The 13,582-nt window shown below is 48.9% G+C and overlaps 1 protein-coding gene across 1 annotated transcript in view; it reads right to left on the reverse strand.

The window, feature by feature from the left end:
* The window catches only part of NKAIN4 (sodium/potassium transporting ATPase interacting 4), a 47,575-nt gene that overhangs the window by 33,477 nt on the left and 516 nt on the right, over positions 1 to 13,582 (reverse strand). The gene's annotated exons all lie outside the window — the stretch shown is intronic.

Raw genomic sequence — 13,582 nt, forward strand, 5'->3', positions numbered from 1 at the left:
TAACCACAATCCCCACGAACAACTTCCCTTCTACAAAGTGGCTACAAAATGAATCAGTCACTATTGACTTCCATCTTCTGATTGCTTCACTGGAAGAAAATCAGTCGTACTTAATTAATTGATTAATTACCTTAGCAATTACAGGGAATAAATCTAGCTTCCCTTGGCTCCCTCAAGACATGTAAACTAGGGATATTTCAGTTTTCCAGCCACTTTAGGAGGCAAAGCCAATTTTGTGCCACCCAAGATGACTTCTGAGCCACCACCTGCGTCTCAGGAGTCCCTGGTCCCCTCGGCACGGCCCCAGCAGCGCGGTCCCCGTCGCTCTCGGAGACGAGGAAGGCTGACCTCCTCTTGGGCTTCTTCCTCGGCTGGAACCTCCCCATGAACACGACAGGCTGGGAAGCAGAGATTCGGCTTTATTTTTCTTAAGTCAATAAAAGCAAGAGAACAGAGCCACATGAAGCGCTCAAATAGATGAACCAAGTAAATTCCTATGGGATGGAGATGGTGAAAAGTTTAGACACACGTTTGAGGCTGAGCATCAGCCTCTCTCTTCCCCGGGTTGATGAAGCAGCCTGGGAAGTGCAATCTACTCTGGGAAGTCATTAAAGGGTAAGAGCTTGTCTCTGCCACAAACCCCACCGAGTGCTGGAAATAAGTGCTGGGGGCGGAGGGTCTCGGGTTCAAAGCACAGAGTGAGCCGCGGTAGAAGTCACTGAACCCATATTTTTCTCATGCTCAGCATCCCCTGCACCGCTGTGTTTTCCTGCTGTACTTGAGAGGAGTTCAATGAAACGAAAGATCCTCATTAGGGATTTATTAGCAATACAGTATCATGCTAAAAAAAAAAAAAAAAAAAAAGAAAAAAGCTAAGGTTTAACAAGTTCTCCCACACGAATTAACGGCATTGACCGAACCACTTTTTGTGCGGGATCCCCTTTGTTTCTGCCCTTCAGCCCAAGCAGACGATGAAACGAGACCCATGACGTTCACTTCGATGGAGGGGAGCTGCTGGCTTTCCAACTGTGTAAATAAGGATTCAGTGCCTTTTAAAAAGCCTTATTTTTAAAGGAAAGCCCTTTTGAGTGAGGGCTAGAATGGGGTTATTTTCCACATGACCAAGCGTCAAAAGGAAAACGGCAGCCCAGTCCATGCTCTTATCACCCTCCCCGAGTCACCCACTGGATAGATTTGTCACAAGGTGAAATAAGAGCAAGTCCTCAATTTATTATCATTTTCTACTTGTCCTTCTTAATGCAGTTCCTGCCAGGATGAGTTTGCTGTGGGAAAGTGGAATGAAACCAGGCCTTTCAGTTTTCTGCTAAATGGGACTGGGAGGAGGCTCTCGGCGGGGGGGGGGAGGGGAAGGGAAAAATCTTCCTCATTATAAAGGGAAAATGTGCAACACAGAGTTTTCATCGGATGCTGCCCAGCCTCCCAATTAGGGTGCCTGAGACAAACAGTGGCGTTATTATATGTAACTGTTTATCCAGTGTCACTCAGCCATTGTTTATTTTATGAGCATAATTTATCTCCGCTGTTGTGCTACCCAATTTGTTTGCATTTTCAGTCCAGTCGAGTGTCTCTCTTTTATTGTGCCCGTCTTTTGGCCTCCCACCAACCCACTCTCCAATTAAGTGTCCAAGAGTGTCGCACAATGGCCAGGCCCCTCCTGCGCTTCGTTTTTCGCATGACGTTTGCGTCCCCTTCGCTTCTGCGCTGCCCCTGTCCCTCCCCTGCTGACTCCCAGCTCCTCAAGGGCTCATGGTTTATTCAACAGCAAAGCTGGATTTTCTCTTTTCCTTCTCTTTTTCCCTTCCTCCCCCTTTTACAATCGAGGCTGGTCAATAGGTGCCACTTTGGCAGCTCTGGAGAACAAAGTTCGCTGGCGGCAGATCTTCAACCGTCGTGTCCCCCCAGCGCAAGAGTTTGGTGACCTTGCAGGGACTGAACCCCAAACCACAGGGCAGCAGCTCAGCCGTGGGGCACTGACGAGCCCTTGTGTCCCCTCCAGCCACGGAAAGGGACATAGACTTGCCCTCTATTAGCTTTGTGTCACCAAAGCTTCACCCACGCGTGGCCCTGCCTCCCCTCTGCTGTCGCTCCCCTCGGAGGCGCGAGATGATTCCTCACCCCTGGAACGACGGCATCTTTGCCTTGTCCCTACTCCAAACTTTCCGACCAGCTTTTTCAAGTCTTTCGATCTTCCCGCTTGCAGGTCTGTCTGCAAGGATCAGCTAAAATAGCAAAGTGCTAATCCACATTATGGAAATTCCAATCCTTGCCGCTACATTAAGTAATTTCGAGGAAGTTCAATCTGGCAAAGCTCGGAGGTGAACTCCAGAACAATGATAACAATATCTGTGCATCGCCTCTTCCACCAGCGTGACAACACTGCAGAGGTAAGAACCAGCATCTTCCTCCTTATCATGGCAGGCTCCAGACTGTCGCTGCTTCTGGTGGGATCCAGCAAAGTCCCACCGTGCTCTCAGCTCTGGGTTACAGCTGAACACGGGATTTACTGCTGCGTTCCCATTGAGTCCGCCAGGATTGGGTTCCCAGGATTTCTGCTAGAAAATCTGTCTAGTGTCTCACCCCCAAGCACTGGAGCTCTGTGTGAAATGCCCTTTGTTTGCAGGTTAGTGTCCAAAACGGGGAGCGGAGAACTTTACGTGGCCATGGGAGCCACCACGAGGGGAAAACTTGGCAGCTGTGAAACCTGGGTTACGTCTCATGCCAGGAAAGCATCCTTTGGCTACAAGATCTGCAAGGGACTTTACTGCCCCTCCACCTCCTGTCACTATGAGCTGCTTCAGAAATTCATCGCACTTTAAATGATTCACTCAAGTATCCATTCAGTCCCAGTTCATAGATTGCAGAGCCTTTATTACACAGCCATATATTTAGCACTGGAATAGTTCTCAGCAGTTGTAACGGCCCTGTCATCTAAGGAATAAAACAAAGAGCCATTATTCATCTGAAGGGAGACACAGTCTTCATTGTCTGAAGCCATGGCAGAGTTTTTATATCACCCTATCTATTCTTTCAGGCTGTCACACAACTCAGTTTTAAGCTGTTCCAGTGGCAGCCCTGGAAGCCCAAACGCTCCTGTAGCTCCTCGTTGCCAACTTCCCAGCTAATGTTGTTTTAAACCGGCAGCGGGACTGATCCCGAGCACACCGAGGATGGCCAGCAACTCGGGAGAGGAAAGTTAACCTTTCCAGAAAAGCTTGAGACAGATGGTAGTCTCTGGCTAGGTCAGGAATAAAAGCCATGCTGGGTTTTTTAAAGACACGAGGAAGCACGGCTGCAAGGAGCAACGGATGAGCACTCCTTTTGGACACTGGTTATACCCAGAAGATCTGGGTTTGGGCTCTGGTCCATGGCAGAGTGTTGTGTAGGCCCCAAGAAGACACCGAGGTGTGTGTGCCAGCTTCCTCACCTCACACCTGCAGCCATCCCATGCCTTGTCATGGTTTGCTTGGTGGGTGTATGTCCAGCTTGGTGGGAGCTGGAGGAACCAGCCTGATTCTCTGGGTCTAGACACCTGGGGACTAATAACTTGAGATGTGCTTGGCATGAACCACCCTCCACCCTGCCTGGCAGCTCCCTGACTTGTTCTGCATCTCTGGGAAAATCAAGTGAGACTTTGGTCCAGAAGACCTCTTCTAACACGCACTTCTGTGGTGCAAATGAGCCCGTGAAATGCAAACAAAGCAGCACCATTCACAGAACCAACAACCATCACCATCTCCTCAGGCTTCTGAGAGTTTGGGAATCTGCCTGTGTCAGCACAACGGCAGGATGAAGAGCACAAAGAACAGATACCTGGAGAAGGTGCTGTGCGGGGGCTCTCACCAGCTGTTTGCGCAGCCCCGTCCTCCCCTTCAACGCCTCCTCTCAGAATAATGACATAGGAAACTTGAAGACCCAGAATCCTAAGAAGTGGCAGACATTTGAAAACGAATTGCCCTTTCCCAGCTTTGTAATTTCTTTTAAGGCTGGCAATCGCATCTCCAAGCCCCCACGCTCCCTTTTCTCCACATGTTCGGAAAGCAAAGGGCACATAACAGACTGTGAACTCCCATCACACTTCTCCCAACACCCGCTCTCCTCCCTGCCGAACAGCCAGCAATCTCCCCGGCTAATTAGCCAGACTGTATTCTGCACATATTTTGCATTTCTGAGTAATTAGGATAATCAGATTTCTCCCTTAATTCTGTACATATACAATATAAGCAGGTGTATTGCCTTTCCCACAACGACACCACAAAAGTGCGTTGTCTGCCACAGCCGGGCTTGCCAGCCGCCTGTCAGAGCCCATTCTCATCTCACACATGGAAATCTACTGCTGACGGATTACCAGTAGCCATGGGAAATTGGGAACTGGGGTCGATTTGGCTCAGTAGCCAGTAGGCCAGATATCCATCCGAGCTATCTAAATGCACAGGCTTCAAATCTGGCCAGAGATCTGGCCGTTCTCTTCACCGTTCTCCAGGGAAGAGCTGCAGGAGAAGCTCTTCTGCGCTGCAGTTGAACAGGAGGTGTTTGGTCCAGAACCTCAAAGGGGTTTTAGGTTCTGGGGAAGCGCGATAGTCCAACCAACCCTGAGGACTCAGGTCTTGGTCGTTCTCCACAAGGTTAATCAGCTTATGGACCTAGGCCTTACCTCTGTGAACCTGTTAGCTGGTAAACACATACTTGTGGTCTCTGCTGCTTTCAAGGTCTCTAAATGAAGGTCAAAGCCAGTCAGACTAGGCCAGCTCTTTCTTGTCCTGTTGAGATGGGTCTTTGGTTCAGGAGGAACTTTTCCTCCAGTCAGCTTCGCTCAATAGTTCCTTCTCAGGGAAGCAGAAAAGCTTTTTAAGTGCCCATGACTACATCCTGGTTCTTGGAGCATTTGGATGTGGTACTTCCACCAAGTGGGACTATTTCCCTCCTAGTGGAGTATCAAGGGTCCAGCACCTCTGAAAGGATGAAAGGATGCTCCCAAGCCCCACAACATGGAGTCAGGCACTCCTGAGTATCTGGACCACAGCAGTAATAATGATGAAAGATTCTGCCACATGCCCTCCACAAGAAGACCATCTATCTGCTGAGCTTCATAGAGGGGAAAAGCTTGCTTGTAGACCTTAGAGTACAACACAATCCACTCCCAACAAGAAGAAGCCATTTCTACTTGTAGTACTGTAGAAATAATGTCCAAACCTCTTAAATAAGAAGAAATATGAGTAAGGCTAGGATTTAGATTCCTCCTGATCTCCAGGTAGGTTAACCCTCCTGGTCCTGAGACTGAGCTCTGGTTACTACAGAGGTAATTTCCACGTGGAGCTGAAGATAGACAGTGACAAACTGTTAATTGTGGTGAGGCTGTTTATTTGTGATGGATGAACACACCACACAGAGAGCTCCATGCAAGGTTACACTCAATATTTTATAAGTTCTGTGTGGGTAATAAAATGCTCCATCCCCCTTCTTTAGTGTCCTCTATCTCACCTTCCCTGCTCAGAGGAAACGGTGCTTAGAGATGAACTGTCTTCAGAGAACAGCACTTGGAAACTATAATTCAGCACCAGATGCTTTGATGGGTCCAAGGCTGTTGTCAGGGTCACCACAGACACAGGACAGGTCCCTGTTCCCCGGAGAGGAGTCACAGGAGGCATCTTCCCAGGCTTTGTGTAGTTCCTGTAACTGTGTATTCATCTGAGCACCAGGATTCATTTTTGATTAAGTATATTTAGCTCTTGAGGAGAAGCGTAACTCAACTGTCCTCAGTAATAGTCAATTCTTGTTCTTTAATGTCTTGGAACAGGTCACTGGTTGCCCAAGTGCTCAGTAATGAAGGAGAGAGTCTGTCCTGTATGATTCTGACCTTCTGTCCTTAGGTCAGTGATGTCCCGGGTCACTTGGGGATGGCACAATGACAGGGAAAGAGACCTGGAGAACTGGGCTGAGAAACAAGATCCTGTCTCAGAGCAATACCCAGAGAAGCTGTGGCTGCCCCATCCCTGGAGGGGTTCAAGGCCAAGTTGGAGGGGGCTTGGAGCAACCTGGTCTGGTGGGAGATGTTCCTGCCCAGGGCAGGGGGGTTGGAATGAGGTGATCTTTAAGGTCCCTTCCAACCCAAACCATTCTATGGTTCTATAATGCCCTCCTAGACCTGTAAGACCGAGCTCATGGGTAGCTCCATGGTTGGGCATAGAGAGAGCGGAACAAGGAGCCCTGGCTCACCCTGCTCCAGGAGTCCCATCTCCAGGGATCTCATCAGAGGGATCCTCAGCTGCATTCTTGTCTCCTCCGAGGGTGGTGTAATGAGGAACACGAAGTTTGCGTGGTGAGGGGCTGCCCCAAAAAGTGCAGAAAGGGCACGAAGGCTGGATCTCCCCCCGACACTCAGCCCTCCCGCCCCATCGCCGGGCAGCGGGACTGCCTGCTGCCGAAACGGGGCGACAACTGGTGCTCCCACACTTCTGGAAGCCAGGTGGACATCTGTGTGCTTGCTCCAACCGTGCAGAAAAAATATGACGATGGCCCTGGTTTTCTGGAGTTTTGAGCATTGGATGAAAAAAAAAAAAAGATGAAAAAGGAAGGAAAGCAGATATTTTGCTGGCCTGAGAGAGTCTGGAGAGCAGGTGGGAAGCTGCCTACGGGGCTGGGCAGTCACTGAAAGGTGGCAAAGGAAGCTGGCACAGCGACTCCTGACGTCTGCCTTCTCCAAGCAGGTGATGAAGACAAGCTGTTGCCTTGATTCCCACAGTATATTTTCATTAAGCAGTGGCAGATGGCAGCGGAGGTCACCGCTTCCACACCACCATCCTTTCAGCCGAAAGGTGTCAGGGAATCTGACACCTCAATTACTAAACCCAGAGTCACCCAAACAACATCCAGGATGGAGGGAGACGGGGCATCAGAAAAGCTGCTCTTCCCATTTCCATGAATCTTCACCTTTGAGAGAAAATCTGGGACGTGCGCTTCCCTGATAAACAACATATTTGTGTCTCACGTCCTGACAGAGAAGCAGCTGTGCTGAGAACAAGCCACAGACACCAGGAAAATGGCAATTAAGTCCTTGTGGAAATGAGACCAAAAAAGCATCCCTTGGAAAAGACAGTTGATGTTAATGAGCTACAGCGAAGTCAAGGGAGGAGCTATTGATCTTGCCCCAGCAGAGACCTGCCGCTCACTCCTCTCCAGTCTGGGAAACCTCAGAACATACAGCAAAATGAAATTTCTGTTCTTCACTTCACAAGGACTTTCAGACGTGGGCCCAGGGCCCCGTGAACCCAGGGAGAAGCCAGAGCAACATCACCATTGACTTTTCTGTGTTCAACGTGAAACACCAATCCGACACGCTGGTGAGACACCCCCTCTCAGAGATCTCTGCCAGATATTTCAATCATTTCAATCGTTTTCAATCAAGTTTTTTCCATCCTTATTCTTCCTACCTACTTTCCTATTATTAATTTAATACTACTGATTCCCTGCTTTTACTATTAGTCCTCGCTTTTTTAATCCCTGCTCTTATCCCTGGCAAGAAGAAGATGAAATAAGATTCTGACCCTTCTCAAAGCCCAGTAAACAAGCGAAGCAGAAGTCATTTATTCTTATTCTGAAATCTCATGAACTTTAAGGTAATATTATGACTCTGGAATGATTATGAAATATCTGATGGGCAACTCTGCAGGGGCGTTTACTCATTGAGTTTCCTTCTACAACAAAAATACCCAAAACCACTGGTTTATGAGCAGATGAGTCAACTCACCAGGCGCGACCCTGCAGCAACCCAAGCCTGTGCTTTCTCCTTGAGCACTTCTCCCCTCAAACCCCAACACGAGCTGGGTTTTGGGGAGACATGATGATGTCAGAGATATCTGGAAGATGAGAACTTTCAGAGCGCACAACCCCGAAGAAAAAACACAACACCAAGCCAACTTCTTTTTAGGGAGACTTTTCAAATTTTTTTTTTTTTTTTTTTTTTTTTTTTACAGAGGCTTGAAAACACTTCTGAAAAGTATAAAATATTTGGGGTTTGGCACAATAAACCCCCCCATCATTTTCAGCAATCGCTGAATGCCAGAGTGTTTTCATTTTTTGCCCAGAAATGTCCTTTTTTTTTCCTCCTTGTGTTCTAGAAATGGGGAACGGGAGAAGAACACACTACTTCTGAGACAAAAGTTTCAACTTTGCTGAAAACTCTCTTTCTCTCAAACACAGAGACAAAACCTGTGCAGTTCGGTGTCCTCCTCGCATCTACTGCAGCCCAGGAGGAGTGGGGACAAAAGGGAACCCGGCAAGCAGAAGGACATTAAATCACAAATTATCTGGGGTTTTTTTAATAATAAAGGTTCGGTTCTACTGACCTCAAACCCGATGTTTTGCTAATGGAAAAGGGAATGCTACAGCTGGGGCACTTACTACTCGCTAGATCATACGCATTTTCTTAAGTGCTCGAAAAGTAACGGGCTATTCCAGGGTTTTCCTGGAGGAAAAGCGATCACAATCTGGCCTTTGTTATGCAGTTTGTTCTCCAAGAGTTCATACTTGAGGGCCCCTGGAGCAGATTCTTGGAAAAGCTCCATTTTGCACCCCGGCCAAAATGATCTGAGTTTCCGTATATTATTAGCACACAATGGAGCAACGTCAGCTCGGGGCTGGCAGGCGCCGCGCTCCCTTAACCCCACACCGGCCGGGGGGAGAGGTTCCCCATCGGGGGAAAACCACCTCTTTCTCTTCTTCCACGTCCCTGGTGCTCAGAGAGAGGAGAAAGGGGAAGGCAAAGGAGCAGAGAGTGGCCGGAAGAAATCAGAGAGTGGTCGGACAAACATCCTGCGTCAGCCGAAATAAAGCCTTGGTTGTCCAAGAGGAAGAGTTGACTTCAACGCCACCCTGCCCTGAGCCGCTTTTTGGCTTGGCCTTTGCCAAATTTCATTCCTGGTCTGAATGCTCTAGATGGGTTTGGTTAGAGGACACAAAGAACCGTGGTTCCTGTGAGTCATTTGCAGTCTTCACCACCGCAATGGGAAACGTGGATGTGGGCAATCTGCAACGGGGGCGCATCTGAGACACAGACCCCAAAGCTTCTCTTCCCTCGGTCTGCGCAGAAGCTTTGGGGCTTAGACCACTGTGCTACAGCGGTACCGACTCCAGCTGCTCAGGAGAAAGAAGAAGAAAAAAAAAAAAAGAAAAATCCCATGCAAAAATTCAACTTTTTGTAAGAAAAGCTCCACAACTCCAAAATTAAAAATGTTTGCCAGCACAGCAAACATTTGCCAGCACATTTTTGATTTTTTGCCAAAATATTCCGGCCAAAACTTGGGAGAAAAACTCAGAATTGCCTATGGAAAGCAGATACTTCTCATGAAAATATTCATTTAGTCAAATCCCCAGGTTTCTACTGAAAGTCAGCTTCAGTGGAAAATGCTGACGAGCTCTATTATTGGCACAGCTTTAATTTTCCTTTGTCTGGAACAGACACGGAGAAGACAGCATCTGTCAAATGTAGTCTTTAGACTTATGTTAGTATTTAGCCTGGAGTATTGTTCGAGGACTTGAGGAAAGGTTCAAGCCATCGCGGTGCTGGGTGCTGTGCGTATACATGAAAGAGAGTCCCTTCCCTAGAGGGATTGTAATTCAAGCACATACCAGGGAGGAGATAAACAGCTGGGGAGAGCACAAGGTAATTTTGGAGGGGTCCTGAGCATCGTGATGAGCAAAGGGACACAGCACGTCCCCCTCCACCTGCTCTTGCAGAACCACAGCTGTGAGAGATCACGCATCCCCCAGGAGATGCACCGAACTGCCCCAGCTCCGGAGGCGGCTGCAGAAGAGGGGAGAGATGGGTCCTGCTCTCCCGACCCTGTCTCCAGCTCAAAACATCCCTGGGATGGAAAGGAGAAAGCCATGAAAGGCGTCTCCACAACCCCCAAGTGCAGTAATCCTGCTTGCTCCTTACCTTGGGTAGGAAGATGCTCTACCAACCTCCCTCTTGATCCCAACGAGTCCACCTATTTTAAATAATGCTTTTTTTGTCAGGCCCAGATCCTGCAATCCCACCTGCCTGGCTGCCACCCTCCCCTCCTGCCCTCACCCCTTGCGTGCTCTTCCTTGCGTTACGTCCCCATCAAACCGACACGACCGCTTCAGTTACAAGAGAGTAGTTAGAGAAGGATCTGTGCTGGTTTCAAATAGTTTCCAGAACTGGTCACCCCCTTCTGTAAGAGATTAAAAAGGCATTGCTGAGGAGGGAGTGAGGGAGAAAGAGAGCATGAGAAAATAAATAAATAAAGGTATATAGTTACTTTTGGTTAGTCTCAATATGCAGCCCCGTCCCAGGGCGCCTTGGTCTGTGCTCATTTGAAGTATTAGTCACTTTTTCCATTAGAAGCTCTTATTCTAGGGGGATTTATAATATATCTGTAAAATTGTCTCCAGGCTTTGCTTGGCATCTGAGCTCTCAATCCACGGACAGAATGTAAAGAAACTACAGTTGTTTGATTTATTGGGACAGGGCACGGGGAGGGAGGGAATTTTTCCATGCTCGGTGGAAATAAATTCGCATAGTGCCTTCAAGTGCACAATCACTTACTGCTCCAGAAAACCCAGCGTTTAGGTGCAATCTCAGCCCGACAGAGAGGACAGAAGCAAATCAATGACTTTTTCATATTTCCCTGCCTGACACCCAGCCCTGGTTTCTGGTTTCTCACCGTGACCCACCCAGCCCACGGTCCCGCTGGGTGTGACAGTCCCTGTCATACCACTCGAGTTGGGAAACCCTGCCCTCGACAAGCCCTTTTCAGCCCTGATTCCTACAAGGGACATTTCTTAACCTTCTGCAGAGTCCTTCTTACGGGGTCCTGATTTTTTTCCTGGCGAGGCCCATGTCTCGTTTAAGTTTTGCTCGTGTTTCTTAATATGCAACTGCTCAAAGGCTGGGTGGGATGAGCGAGGGCTGGCAAGGCAACACCAGCACCAGAATGGCAGAAGTGTTGGGGCAAAGTGACAACTGGGAAGACACAACACCCTTGGAACGCACAAACTGGGCTACAAACACCCCATCACCTTGCTGATGGTCCTCCTCTATGCCATGGCTGAGGATAAGCTCTTCTGCAGGGTGGCCCTGGCCTGGGCCAACGCTCACCCAAACTTCAGCTGAAGACGGGGGTGGATGGGGACGAAGAGAAGGATTTAGGGACAGAGACACACGCTGGGATCGGGGGGAGGGAGAGCCTCCCTGCAGCACCCATCGGCAAAGCCAGAGCCTAACGTGGATGCTTCAAGGAAACAATAACCTAAAATTGGAACATGGCAAATTATTTATTCAAACTACAGCCTTCCCTCCTCCCTTGATTAGCAAACCGCTGGGGAGTCAGCCCTGATTTTCTTCAGACGGAGGCAGACGCCTCTCCTCCTCCTCCTCCTCCTTCTCCTCTATCTGCGCCACCAGCACTCAGCCCTGGGGGGGGACACACCGAAGATCTAGTTGGTATTCGCATTGTGTAGCAGCTCCTTCAATTCACACGTTGTTCTGCCCTCCGACTGGATCGCAAACTTTTTCTTTGGGAACACACACTGCAATGATGAATATGTTTGTTTTCTGCCTTCTTTTTTTTGCCCCAGGGAAACATTTAGGCTGCCGCGTACAAACACTTCCCCACCCGCTCGCTCAACTGCTTACACCTAATAATAAAACAATCTCTGTGAAGCATCGCAACTCAAATTCCTAATCTGATTTTGGGGTTTTTTTTGGGGTGGGTGGGGGGGTGTTTTGTGTTTCCATTCATGGTTTCTAAAAAGCCCTGGTGAAGCCTTGAGGAAGAGAAATGAGAACGTGTGAAGAAACACAGGGGCGTGCTGCAAAAGTGCAGTGGGAAATCCCAGCATCGAAATCCTCTCCCTGTTTAAGTCAGAGGCAAAACCTCCACTGACCATAGAGGAGCCAGGATTTCACCCCTGGGAGACTTCGGTAGTGGGAGACACGGAGCTTGGCAATGTGAGGGGTTCAAAGTATCAAATGAAGCAGAGCAGAGACACGGGAGGAACAAAGGAAGTTCACATCGTTATAATTTATTGATGATCTTGGCCTCATCGCTTCAGTGTTTTGTCTTAACCCACCCTGAGCAGCAGCGAATCCCGCAGGTCGCTCGGCCATACTGGTGTGGAAGGGAGGTGATGATTTACAGACAAAGTTTGCTTAAAAATATAAAAATAAATAAAAATAAAAAAGCACCGGGCTGGATCTCACCCTCACCCAAGCACTTGCTGGGAACCGGCCAGGATCTCCTGACCTCACCCCCATCGGAGCACGGCTCCAGGAATTCCCTCACCATAGTTCGCATTTTTCCAGCTCTACCAATTCACCCAGCAAGTGCCCTGGGAAATCGCTACGGCTGAGGCATCCAAACTTGCTTAAGAATGAGCCAAACCGATTCTTTTCTTCGAGGAGGAGGGTCTTAAGGAAAATAAAATGCTGGGGGTTCTTTGTCCCTGTATCTTGGATACGAGAAAACTCCCACGCTTGTCAGAAATAAGAACAGCACCAGCAGCTCAGGGCTTTTTCTCCTTCTTAGTCTTTTTTTTTCTCTCTTCTCCAGTGTGCGTGAGAGTGTGCTTTAAAGCAGGATGACACAGTGATGGGTTTAAGAGACAGTGAGCGTTGAGGTGCCAATTTCCAATGTAATACAGGGTACAGCTTCTTTCTTCTGTGATCACGGGTGAAAAATCAAAAAGAAATAATCCAGGAGACTAAATACACTCCCCAAGCCATTCAGCTCACTCATAAATATGCCTCGCGAGACGCTTTGTGCAAGAAAACCCCACAGCTTCTACTCCGTGTTTTGTTCAACTGAGAGTCAAATCTTCCCTCCGCAGCTTCCGATCGTGCCCATCCTCGGAGTTACCAGCCTCGCACCCTCACCCTCTTCCCCTTCAACCCCCGGGCTGATGGGTCTACGTTTGAAAACCAGCAGGCTCCCATTTTTTTCCTCTCCCACCTTCAGCAAAGTGCCCACTCGCAGTCCCTTTTGGGGAAAACCCACCGGGCTGTCACAGTCGGCAACTCCCAAAACAAAAGAGTTTCACCAGCCTCACCCCTTGGCACTCGCCTGCTGTTCCAGAGGACTCGGCAGGAAGCCTGCCCTTTCCCGCAGGCTGCTAATGCTCCAAAATAAAGCAAGTTTGGAAGAAGCAAATGAAATTAAAGCCGTAGATGCTGTCATTTCCTTTTTAAGGCTGGAGGAGCCCTGGAGCCCATTAGCTATAGACAAGAAGGGGACCCTCCAGATCCCGGCTGGATGCACAGACGCTCGGGGAACAACCAGACCTTTGTTTATCACGTTATCGTGATACGCAGATGTCACGAGGGCGAGGGACCCGTGCCCACCAGGGACGGCCCATCCCGCACACGGGGAAGTTAATTCCTAAATAAATACATAGATGTGTTTCTAAGCACGTTCTACCTAAGCCCTTCATCCCGAGGAGGTTGGGAATAATTCCTTCCAAGGCAGCCCAAACGCCTCCCGTGCAGGGGAGCGGGGGCGGACAGGGCTGAATTGCAGCCGGACACCCAGAGCCTGAAGGTGCC

This window comes from Numenius arquata, chromosome 12, assembly GCF_964106895.1.
Source record: "Numenius arquata chromosome 12, bNumArq3.hap1.1, whole genome shotgun sequence".
NCBI lineage: Eukaryota > Metazoa > Chordata > Aves > Charadriiformes > Scolopacidae > Numenius > Numenius arquata.